General features: G+C 37.6%; 1 protein-coding gene across 1 annotated transcript in view; it reads left to right on the forward strand.

Annotated features, from left to right (window-relative positions):
• The first annotated feature begins 3,324 nt into the window (after positions 1 to 3,324).
• Positions 3,325 to 12,187, forward strand: part of LOC127449074 (myosin-9-like) — a 42,461-nt gene continuing 33,598 nt past the window's right edge. The window contains exon 1 of the mRNA XM_051712219.1: positions 3,325 to 3,473. The gene's annotated coding sequence lies outside the window, so the exon portion shown is untranslated. The remainder of the gene's footprint in view (positions 3,474 to 12,187) is intronic.

Raw genomic sequence — 12,187 nt, forward strand, 5'->3', positions numbered from 1 at the left:
TGCAAATGTATTTTTCCATCTTTCATGCCATTGATTATTTCAGATGAAGGAAGGAGGAAAGAAGGTAGAGAAGGCAGTGGACCTGTAAGGTTGTGGGGAAATCCAAAACCATTGCTGCAGAAACAACAGACCACTCCTTTCTCTGTGCCTTAACTTTTCTCTCATACCATATAAGGCAGAATCAACCCACCTGAGGCCAGAGAGACACTTATGCCTCCTAAACTAGTCATGCTTGGATCTCTGTCTGTTTTTGCTGTGGGCATCTGTTTTGTTACATTCCATTGAATTCAGTCTTAATCTGCTTTCTAAAAGGGATAGTTCACCAAAAAATTCAAATTCTGTCATTATTTACTCACCCTCATGACAGTCCAAACCTGCATTTCTTTCTTCTGTGAAACAGAGGAGAAAACTCTTAAGGCAGCTCTTATCCATATGATTGATCACAATGAGCATGGCTGTCAAACTCCAAGGAGGACAAAAAAAAAAAAAAAAAACACCTTAAAAGTAGTTCATCCAACTTTCATTATGTTACAAGTCTTCTGAAGCCATCTGATAGCACTGTGTGAGAAACAGGGCGAAAATAATGTTGCCATTAACTGAAAATCTTCATCTCAACCAAAGCTCTGAAATGTCATTTGGGTCCACGTCAGATTCAAGAATGGCAGATTAATGCATCAAACCAAGTTTGATATCCAGCGCCATTGGTTCTCGAGTGTCATGATTGATCACGACATGGCAGTTTGAATATGAGGAATGGTGGATAAGGAATATTCTTGGTTCAATACAAGTTAAGCTCAATCTACAACATTTGTGGCATATTGTTAATGAATCATTTTGACTCGTCCCTCCTTTTTCTTTAAAAAAGCATAAATCGAGGTTACAGTGAGGCACTTACAGTGGAAGTGAATGAGGCCAATTTTATGAGGGTTTAAGTCAGAAATGTGAAGCTTATAATTTTATATACGCACTTTCATTAATTCTTCTGTTAAAATTTGTGTATTATTTGAGTTGTAAAGTTCTTTAAATGGTCATTTTTATGATCGTTTTGGGGTTTTAGGAATTTGTGAAATTGTTCATAACTTTGCATATAAAAGGTTACTAATCAACTTTATCACACTAAAAATATTATTAACACGCATATTGTTTATGCCTTGTGGCCACAAGTGCTGTCGATTGAGCTTAACTTGTACTGAACTTGGAATATTGCTTTCAGAGCTGCAGCAGAGGGGGAGATTTTCAGTGAATAATGACTTAAATTTAGATGAAAATAGCACACAAGTCATACAAACTTATTTTATAGTGGGTTTTTTTCCTTGTTGGAGCTTGACAGACATGGTCACTATAATTATACAGTATGTAAAGAGAGGCGTGACGATTCTTCAGATATTTGTGTGTTCCAAAATAAAAAAACAAAAACAGCATTAAACTACAACATGAGGGTGAGTAAATAATGGCAGAATTTTAATTTTTGGGTGAATTATTCCTTTAAGACACTTCAGTATAGGATTAATTGGACATATCTGTCCATTGTCTGCCTTTAGCTGTGAACTTACTTGAACTTTGACCTTTTGATTTGTCCACAGTGGAGATCTGTTTACTTAAGTGACAATAACAGTATAATTTACAATAAACAATGCACATGTCTGGCAACCCCTCACTGACACACACAGAAAAATGCGACGTCTAGAACCTTCCAGCCAATGGAGATAATTTCTCAGCAGTTTATAGAACAACTTATCATAGTGTTTTATAATATCCTGTGGGCACTTTCTCTCTCTCTATCTCCACCTCCTCAGTACCACTCTTCAAATCTACCAAGAAAAATCACTGCAGGGTTGCAGGTACAGACAAAACTCTGCATTCCTTCACCCACAGACACCCTCCACCAGTAGCTTCACTGCATTCCTTTAACCCCATGCATTTAACATACTGAGTTAAATATTGTGTGACTTAGCATCATAACTGTCTGATCTTCTTGATGTAAGTATGCAGTACTCAGATAAATCAAATCACTTGACCTCGTCCATAGCCGCGGGAAGTAGGGGTGCTGGGGGTGCTGCTTAACCCCGTTAAGTGCTGTCAAACCGTATTATTCTGTGTTAATCTCGTTAATGAAAGTAATGACGGAAATGTTAAGGGGTAGTTTTTGTTATTTCCACAGCAGCGGCCAACCCTGAACTTACCATCCCCAACCCAAACCCTCCCCCACACCCACCCCATCTGTCCGCCCACCCGCACGCCCGCAGCAACCCCTGTTCAAAATCCGTTCCAGCGGCCTTGACCTCGTCTGAAATACAGTATTTAATACTCTAAAAACTCCCTCTCTGCAGTACAAAGACTACTTTGACTCTTTTGTAATTACAGAAGTAATTTAAGTACTTGAAGTCAATATTTTGTAACGTTTCATTAAAAAGTTAAAGTATTGCAATTTTCATATGGTTAGCTGACATATTTTTGGGTACTATTTCCAGCGGTGCGGCAGGCTATCTAAAACTATTTAAACAGCTTTTGCAAATTCTTTAATGATGATTATGCATGCAGCTTTTAAGATCTCAAATTAATTGAGAAACTACATGGAATATTTGTACTTTTTAAAACTTATTTTGTTGCACCGCAGAACAATTTGAAATAAACTAGTGTAGGCTAAATTAACAAAATAGAGTTTTTATAAATGGTGAAAAACTAATAGAAGGGTGACCAAATACTGGATTGAGATATACACTTTCCCTTTATGCATTCATATAATATTTTAGCTATAGTTTTGATGTTGATAAAAAGTCCATGGACACATTATTATTGTGTATTATGTGTCAGCCACCCAAACAATAAGGCCCAAAAGTTCCACTAGTGAACATGCTTCTGTTTTGCATTGATTCTCATTTAACACACTTTTTTTTCATTACAAATTATATTATCAGCATTATGCATAACAGTTTGAGTGAAAAGGATTTACATGAATTTCTGAATTTTATGCACAGGAGCACTCCACAAGTTTATGCAAAACCTGATAATCCATAATATCCCAGTATGATTTAATAATCATCCAAAGAGCTTGTGTGCTTCAGTGGAAGCAGGAATAAACAATTACTGCTGTCATAAATTCAACCTACACAAAAGGCCTAAAGCCCTAAAAAGCCTACTCTAAATGTACCTGTTTTAGCGCTAAGAAATGACCAATCAGTGAAAGCGCATCTCTTGATTGACACTACCAAAGCAGCGTTAAATTAATAAGAGTAGGCGGGGCGGAGCAATAAACGCGGTGATGTTAAGCCACGCCTACACAGCTGGTTTAAGAGACGGAGGGAGTTTGTCAACAGAAGAGAGAAGAAACTGGTGAGGAGAAGGACGCTGATGACACAGGAAAGTATCGCAAACTCTACTGTTTTTCGGATACTTTTCTTGCAGCCGTGTTTTACTCTGTAGAAAAGTAGCAGTTTTGGATAAAGCTGATCTTCTCAACTAAAAGAAAGCAGGTAAATGCTACATTATCACTTGCGCGCGCACACCTGAACCTGTCCTTCACAATCAGCCAATGCACGCGCGTCTTAATATGTGCTACGATTAATTGATAAAATTCATCCAGGATAATAAAAATGTGTGTGTGTGTGTGTGTGTGTGTGTGTGTGTGTGTGTGTGTGTGTGTGTGTGTGTGTGTGTGTGTGTGTATAAACTACTAATAGTTGTAATTTGAGTGACTTTGAGAAACATTTTGAAAATCTGAGTATCCCGACGTACGCCTTTTTATTCATATTTACTGATACCCAGAAGAAAGAGTTAGTACGCGCGAGAATGCAGTGTTATTCAACATATTCCCCGCTAACAGATAAAATGAGCTGCTCTCTGCTTGTGCAACACGCCTAGCTGCTTTGAGACAAGTTTCTAGATCAAACACGACCTGATTATACACTCAACCCTGAGGATACACATTCAGATGATACTCTCAGTACTCTTGCTACATGTTACATGAATGTGACTTAATTTCTTTGCACTAGAGCTGTTTCACATTGTATTTCTGTTCAGTGGCGCTTTGGTGTTGCTTGTTGACTATAATTATCTATCTCTGAGCTGTTGGGATTTGAACTGTAAGCATGATTGAACGTCAGCTAAGATTAGGGATGGGGAAAAACGTGCTGATGGAGGGATCAAATAAGGCATGGCACTACAGGTGACCACAGAAGATCTGAATGCAGGACAGATTTTTAAAGGAATAGTTCACCCAAAATTGACAATTATCTAATTTACCCAGATGTGTATGACACTTCATCTGTAGAGCACAAATGAAGCTTTTCAGAAAAATGTCTTTGCTCTGTAGGTCCATACAATGCAAGTGAATGGTGATCATAACTTTGAAGCTCCAAAAAGCACAAGGGCAGCATAAAGGTAATCCATACTACTCCAGTGGTTTATTGGTTTAATCCATATCTTCTGAAGCAATCCAATTGGTTTTAGGTGAGAAGAGACCAAAATGTAACTCCTTTTTCACTGTACACCTTGCCACTGCAGTCTCTAAGCACCATCATGATTTCAAGCTCGATTACACTTCCTAGTGTTTGACCCATGCACAGAGTGCCAAAATGCACTGGGAAGTGTAATCGAGCTTGAAATCATGATTGCCAATGAAACTGCTGATGTCAAGATTAATACTAAAAATAATACAAAAAAAACAGTTTAGTTTTGGTCTGTTTTCATCCTGAATCATTTGGATTGCTTCAGAAGACATAGATTAAACCACTGGAGTCATAGACCTTTTTCACGCTAGCGCCATCTTTGATTTTTAATGGGAATGACAACGAGGCTGTGAGGGATAGAGTTGCAGTCTCTTCAATGGGCTGTACTGCAGTTTAAAGTTGTTTTTTGATCGTTCTGCAGACAAACAATTGATAAAATATCTAAGAACATTCAGTATACAAAGAACTCCAGACATCATGAGTTGTGGAAAATCAGATGTGATCTAGAAGCTTTATACAGCTTTATATAATTCGTGACATTGAAGAGATGGTAAGTCTATCCCTCACAGCCTCTGTCATTCCCATTTAAAAAAAAAAAAAAAAAATGGCACTAGCGTGAATAAGGTCTACATGGGTTACTTTTATGCTGCCTTTATATGCTTTTTGGAGCTTCAAAGTTTTGTTCACCATTCACTTGCGTTGTATGGACCTACAAAGCTGCAATATTCTTTTACAAATCTTCATTTGTTCTGCAGAAGAAAAAGTCATACACATCTGGAGTGGCATGAGGGTGAGTTGATGATGAGAGTATGGGTGAAATATGACCTGGACATGTTCTTAAAAGGTTTTGTGACATTCGCCCTTTAACAAATATACTTTAAGAAATGTTACCAGGTCTTGTGTATTTGTGCTAGCCAGACATTTCCAGTCAGATCAGGTTTGACGGTTAGGGATGGAGTGATTTTTCCTCCATTTAAACTGGGCTGAAATGTTGCAAACACCATTATGCATGGTTTCGGGCTGTTTTCGCTGTTCTCCTGTTACTTTGTAATGGATTCAGAGAACAAGCTGTAACATGTTGCATTCTAAGGTCTTGCATTAAAGCCTCAAGCTTTGGAGGAAGTGTGTCAACGTGTTGAAACAACTTTTCTATATCGACACCCTCCAAAAACCATTTCACTTTGCTCAGTAAATTGTTAGACTTAGTCCTTTTTAAAGCACATATAGTTCAGGTCTCTCTTATATGATTGTAATCAAGTGAAAACCCTAATGGGTAATCCAGTAGAAGTGCACATTGTGCGCACGCTCGCACGCTGTCATCTGCATTTAATCACAGCGACTGAGCTGCTAATAATCTTGCAGACAGCGATGACACCCGGCTAATCTCCTAATCTCTCTCTCTCTCTCTCTCTCCTCTCTCATTATCTCAACAGTATGCCAAAGCTGTGCAGTTGTGCATAGTTTTTACTTTCTGGTTACAGTACTTAGAATATAAATTATATATATTTCCCATTCTCACCTTTGTCCACATACCACTTCACCTTTCTTGGCTTTTTTTTTTTTTTTTTTTTTTTCTTTCTGTATGGCTGCACTTAATTAGGAATTGGATTGAAATGGGGCTGAGAGTATATTCATAGTCTGAATAGGCAGAGGACTTTTACTCCAAGAATCCTTGCAAGCCTTGCATCTGTGAGATGTTTCTACACTTTGATTAGAGTCCACCTGTGGCAAATTCCATTGATTTGGGCATGATATGGAAAGGCACACACCTGTCTATATAAGGTCTCACAGCTGAAAATGCATATCAGAGCAAAAATCAAGCCATGGTGTCAAAAGAACTGCCAGCAGAGCTCAGAGACAGGATTATGTCGAGGCACAGATCTGGGGAAGGCTACAAAAAAATATTTGGCTGCATTGAAGGATCCCAAGAGCACAGTGGCCTCCATAATTCTTAAATGGAAGAAGTTTGGAACAACCGGGACTCTTCCTAGAGCTGGCCCCCTGGCCAAACTGAGCAATCGGGGAGAAGGGCCTTGGTAATAGAGGTGACCAAGAACCCGATGGTCTCTCTGGTTGAACTCCAGAGATCATGTGTGGAGATTGGAGAAACTTGCAGAAGGACAACCATCACTGCAACACTCCACCGATCTGGCCTTTATGGCACCTAAAGGACACTCTGACTGTGAGAAACAAGATTCTCTGTTTTGATGACACGAAGATTGAACTGTTTGGACTCCATTCCAAGCGTCATGTCTGAAACCAGGCACCGCTCATCACCTACGCAATACCATCCCAACGGTGAAGCATGGTGGTGGTAGAATCATGCTGTGGGGGTGTTTTTCAGGGACTGGTCAGGGTTGACGGAAAGCTGAACGCAGCAAAATATAGAGATCCTTAATGAAAACCTGGTCCAGAGCGCTCTGGGCTGAAGGTTAACCTTCCAACAGGACAATGACCCTAAACACACAGCCAAGACAATGCAAGAGTGGCTTACGGGACAACTCTGTGAATGTCCTTGAGTGGCCCAGCCAGAGCCCAGACTTGAACCCAATCGAACATCTCTGTGGAGACCTGAAAATGGCTGCCCACTGACAGTCCCCATCCAACCTGACAGAGCTTGAGAGGATCTGCAGAGAAGAATGGCAGAAAATCCCCAAATCCAGGTGTGCAAAGCTGTTGCATCATACCCAAAAAGACTTGAGGCTGTAATCGCTGCCAAAGGTGCTTCAACTAAGTACTGAGTTAAGGGTCTGAATACTTATGTCAATGTGAAAATATATATTTTTTTTTTTTTTTGTTTAATTTGCAAAGTTATGAAAAATCTGGTTTTGCATTGTCATTATGGGGTATGGAGTGTAGATTGATGTAAAAAAATAAAAATAAAGCATTTTAGCATAAGGCTGCAACATAAAATGTGAAAAAAATGAAGGGGTCTGAATACTTTATAAATGCACTGTATATGCCATAAAATCAGTGGACATCCTGTAACTAAATTTATTTATTTTTTTTCTTAATTATAGGATCAAATGGGCAGATTCAGTTCATATCAAGCTGCACCGCTCCACACAATCAGTTTGTGCTAGGATGTGCAGTCAAGTCGAGCGTTGACCTCCTGGAAATGTGTATATGTCAATTTTAGCCACAGGAGGTGGGAAAGAACATTAGTGAAGTTTTAGGATGAAAAAAAAAAAGATACTGCATTAATTAGTGTAATTGCTTTTTAAGCGTTAAATAGTTAAAGGGATAGTCCACCCAAATATGAAAATTCTCTCATTTACTTGCCCTCATGCCATCCCAGATGTGTATGAATTTCTTTCTTCAGCAGGACTCAAAAGTTTTTAGAAATTATTTCGGCACCGTAGGTAATCACAATTCAAGTGAATGGGTTTTTGTAGCTCCAAAAACCACACCTTTTTATATTACTTCTGAAGACATGGATTTAAACACAGGAATTTGTGCAGTGAAAGTGTTTGACCAATAGAGAATCTAAACATAGCAGATTGATCTCTCTTGGCTCAATACAAACTTCAAAGCAGCATGGTTTGCAGCGTTGCGGTATCCAAAGTCATTTTGCACATGCAAAGCGTATAGTTTGCTGCCTTCAAGTGCACCTGGGAAGCTCCTGTGTACGAGTTGGGCATTCATTATTACAGCCTGTCTGGCATTCATGTTGAAAACAAAATTATGGAAAAAGCCAAGCTAAAAGAAATACACTGAACTTTTTTTTTCCTAGTGCATTTGCATATTTCATACTTGTGTATATTTCCAATAAATATATCTATTAAAAAAAATGTTGTAATGGTAATATGTGGACATTAGGTTGTACCACCTTCCATAGGCTAGTTGGACTTTTTCAGCCATACAAAACTTTGTAGTCTTTATCAAGCACTTCTATTTAGCAATATGAAGCTGAGCACCCAAGTCTTACACGAGTGTGGGAATTTATGGAATTCCTGTGAGGGGTTGTTGAAGGGAAGGAGGTCATAAGACAGAAGAGCTGGTGGTAGCAGTACTACTGTCCATTACAACAAATTTGAGAACATTGCGGGAAACCGTATTCCTTGCAGGAAGCTCAGTTGTGTATATACTGCTAATTTTGGCAAATGTAGTAGTTTATCCAGGTCTTCAATGCATACAGAAAATTTGCATACTGTGCACCAGTGTTTCCTACAGAATTCAGCTCTTGCTCCATAGAACATCAAAGGAGATGTTAGGCAGTATGTCTTTAGTCACCATTCACTGTCACTTCATCTTACTTTCCATACAATAAAAGTGAATGTTAGTTTCAGTCACCATTCTCCCTAACATTTCCTTTTAAAGGAATGTTCCATGTTCAATACAAGTTGAGCTCAATCAACAGCATTTGTGGTATGTTGATCGCCACAATTTATTTTAATTCTTAAAGCAAACATTAAGGTTAGTTAGGCACTTACAATGGAAGTGAATGGGGCCAATTTTTGAAGGTTAAAATACTCAGTTTCAAAAGTATAGACGAGGTAAAGGATATGTGTAAACGTTATTTTAGTGTGATAAAATCGCAACCTTTTCTGTGTAAAGTTGCAGCCAATTTTACAACTTGGTTTCCATTATGTCATGTCAGCAAACCCTAAAATTACTGTAAGTGACTGTTTAAACAACTTTACAGCTTGTAGTACACAAGTTTTAACTATGTTTTTCACTAATGACTGTTTTGATAATCGATTAATCTAAAGATTATTAGAATGATTATTCGGCGATTTTATTGCAACGATTAGTCATTAACTCTTAACCAATTATTCAGCATGTGCGAAGACTTAAAAGGTTGTATTAAATGTGCTTACTAACAATAGAGGACAATCATCTTTTAAAAATATCTCTAAATGACATTCACTGAATTAAAGGGAAAAAAAAAAAAAAACTTAATTCAGTAAAGAAATTCACTGCAAAAAATCCTATGGTTATCAAGAGTTTTTGTCTTTCCATTTTAAAATTGCCAAAATCCTTAAAACAAGATTCATTTACTTGAGAAGCAACAAAAGATATTTAGACTTGTTAAAGAGAATGTATCTTAAATATGTGAATTTTGTAAGTTGGTTTTTTTTTTTTCTCTCTCCCCCCACTTGTTATACTTCTGCGAGTGCAGTGAAGACAATACACTTATTCAAGATCTATTCTCTAAAAGCAAGTCTAAATATGTTGTATGCTGCTTCTCAGGTGAATGCATCATAAAAAAAAAAGGACTTTTAGATATTTTAAAACATTTGTATTTTTAATATTATATTCAACATTCTCCAATAGTAATTGGAAAACAAGCCAAAACAAATCAAAAACGTGTGTGTTTGCAGTGTATAATGGGGCGAAGACTACCCTCTCTCACCTTTCTGTTCACTTCAATCTATCTTTAACACACAAAAAAAAAAAACTCTCTCTCTTAAAGCTGCGTATTGCCAATTTTCTTCACGATAAATGCAGTTTTTTTTTTTTTCTCTCATATACAGTTGCATTTTAAATTATTCAACCCCCCCCCAAGACAGTAAGGATTTACAAAGGTAAGCTTTTCTGATGACCCAGAATTTTTAAACTTCTATATCAGTTGAGTGACACAAAGTCATAGTGTGATATATATATATATATATATATATATAACTAATATTTCTAAATAGCAGGATTTTAAAAATACAGCTATGTCATAATTATTCAACGCCTATTGCATGTATCTGTTTCTTAAATATGTAAGGCTACACAAGTAATTGTTTTAAAACAAAATTAAGTCATCAATCTGCAAGGGCACTTATTTAAGTTTAGTATTGTAAGCAAAAATGTATTTCTATTGAAAATAAGTTGTCCCAAAAGCTAATAGGAGGTTATTTCATTACACGAGAGGTCATGGGTAAAAGTACATTTCCAAGGCACTTCAATTTCCAATTGACAAAGTTGGCAGCACCATTCATACTATATTTTTTTAAATATGGATAGTTTTAACACATTGCTCGCTTACAGAGAGGCTGTACAATGCCATTCTCATGTCGTATTAACTGGTTTATAGATCTGTAACATCTTAGGTATAGAAAATGTGCTTGTCCTCACTGCGCATGCTCACACTAAACCCAACATGCGTTTGATGAGCTGCCGAAAGCTGCACATAAGAGGGAGAGAGCGAGACGCAGAAAAGCTGAATTATTCATCCAGGTTGTGGAATTACAGTTTGATACAAAGACAACACTATTGACTTGATTTGTTAATCTGTATGGATTGGTTTACCAGTTCTCAGCTACATGTTAAAATGAATAAAATAGTGCAGAAATTCACTGCATTATAAACTTGGAACATGTGGGATTGATTTTAAATTGTGCTCAATCGCATCCACGTGAAATGTAATGCCCTGATGATGATGATGATGATATTATTAATGGGTATTACTACATTAAGAAATTGTATTATAATAACTGTATGAATATTATACCCAATAAATGTCTTTAATAAACGTGGCATTGCTATGTGATCTGGTTAAACCATCGAGATGATCTCTTGTCCATAAAAACCTGGTGTCATAGGGTTGTTTAAGATTTGTATAGGAACTTGAACAATGAAAGAGAATTTGGAGTGTTGTAAATATATCAGCACATGTTACCAAACCAATGCAATGCATCTGTTAATCTGTGCATGAGATGAAATTTGTGGAGTGGCACAGGACCACTTCACATGCGCATAGAACAGAGCTGCGCATGAGCACTTCGTGCAGACTGTAAGTAAATCGCATCACAGCCCTTTGCGGTGTAATATTCACACATTTTGATTTTATTTCACTGGATCGTTCAGCCCTACACAATGCAATGGAAAGACGTGTTTTTGCATTATTTCACTTCACATTCAATTCAGAATGCAAGCTCACAACTTTGGTATCATCTTTTGCCGTGGCACTGGAGATTCAGTAGTGGCTGAGTGCCTCTGCTGAATAGCGGAGCAGAAAACATTGCTGTGCACAGTATACGTACTATATACTGCACTAAGAGTAACCACATTTACTATGCTTTTGCGAACATGGGAGTTATATTGTCTTGGTAGTACATGTAGTGTTTATAAAAAAAAAAAAAAAAAAGGTACAACCATTGTGCTTTTTGCTTGTGGTTGGCTGGTGTGGATTGTGTATTTATTCCCTTGGGTCTTGATGTAGAAAGCCTGTGTCCATATGCAGCTTCAGTGAGTAAAGGATTTACTAACCCTTACAGAATGTTCTGCTTCCGTTTTCTGATTTTCTTTAGTCATTTGTGTAGGAGAGCCCCAGAAAAACGCTTGCCGATGGAATCGCTATGGATTACAATCGGTGTTTATGATATGCGACTGATCAGAATGTTTTTATCGCACTCTGAGCATGATGACTTGTTGGTTCTTCAGTAAAAGCAGCTCATTGGTCAATTAACAAGACCAGTTCAATCCGGTGACTGACCAATTTTTCTTTCATGTTTGATCTGCTTTCCCAATTGTCGGAGCCATTAACTCAGCAGGGAGTCCTGTTGGTGAAGGTGTTAACAATCTCCTGGTGGCAGATGCTAATCCGAGCTCCATCTCCCTCCGTCTGACTGGCGATTATGTAATTAAAGCTTGTGCCTGAAAATAGCTGAAAAAAATCGGCTAGTGTGACTGGCTTAAAGGGATAGCTCACCCAAAAATTTAAATTCTCATTTACTCATCCTAATGCCATCCAAGATGTTTATGACTTTCTTCAGCAGAACACAAACTAAGATTTTTAGAAGAATATT

Source organism: Myxocyprinus asiaticus, chromosome 12 (genome assembly GCF_019703515.2).
Source record: "Myxocyprinus asiaticus isolate MX2 ecotype Aquarium Trade chromosome 12, UBuf_Myxa_2, whole genome shotgun sequence".
Lineage (NCBI taxonomy): Eukaryota > Metazoa > Chordata > Actinopteri > Cypriniformes > Catostomidae > Myxocyprinus > Myxocyprinus asiaticus.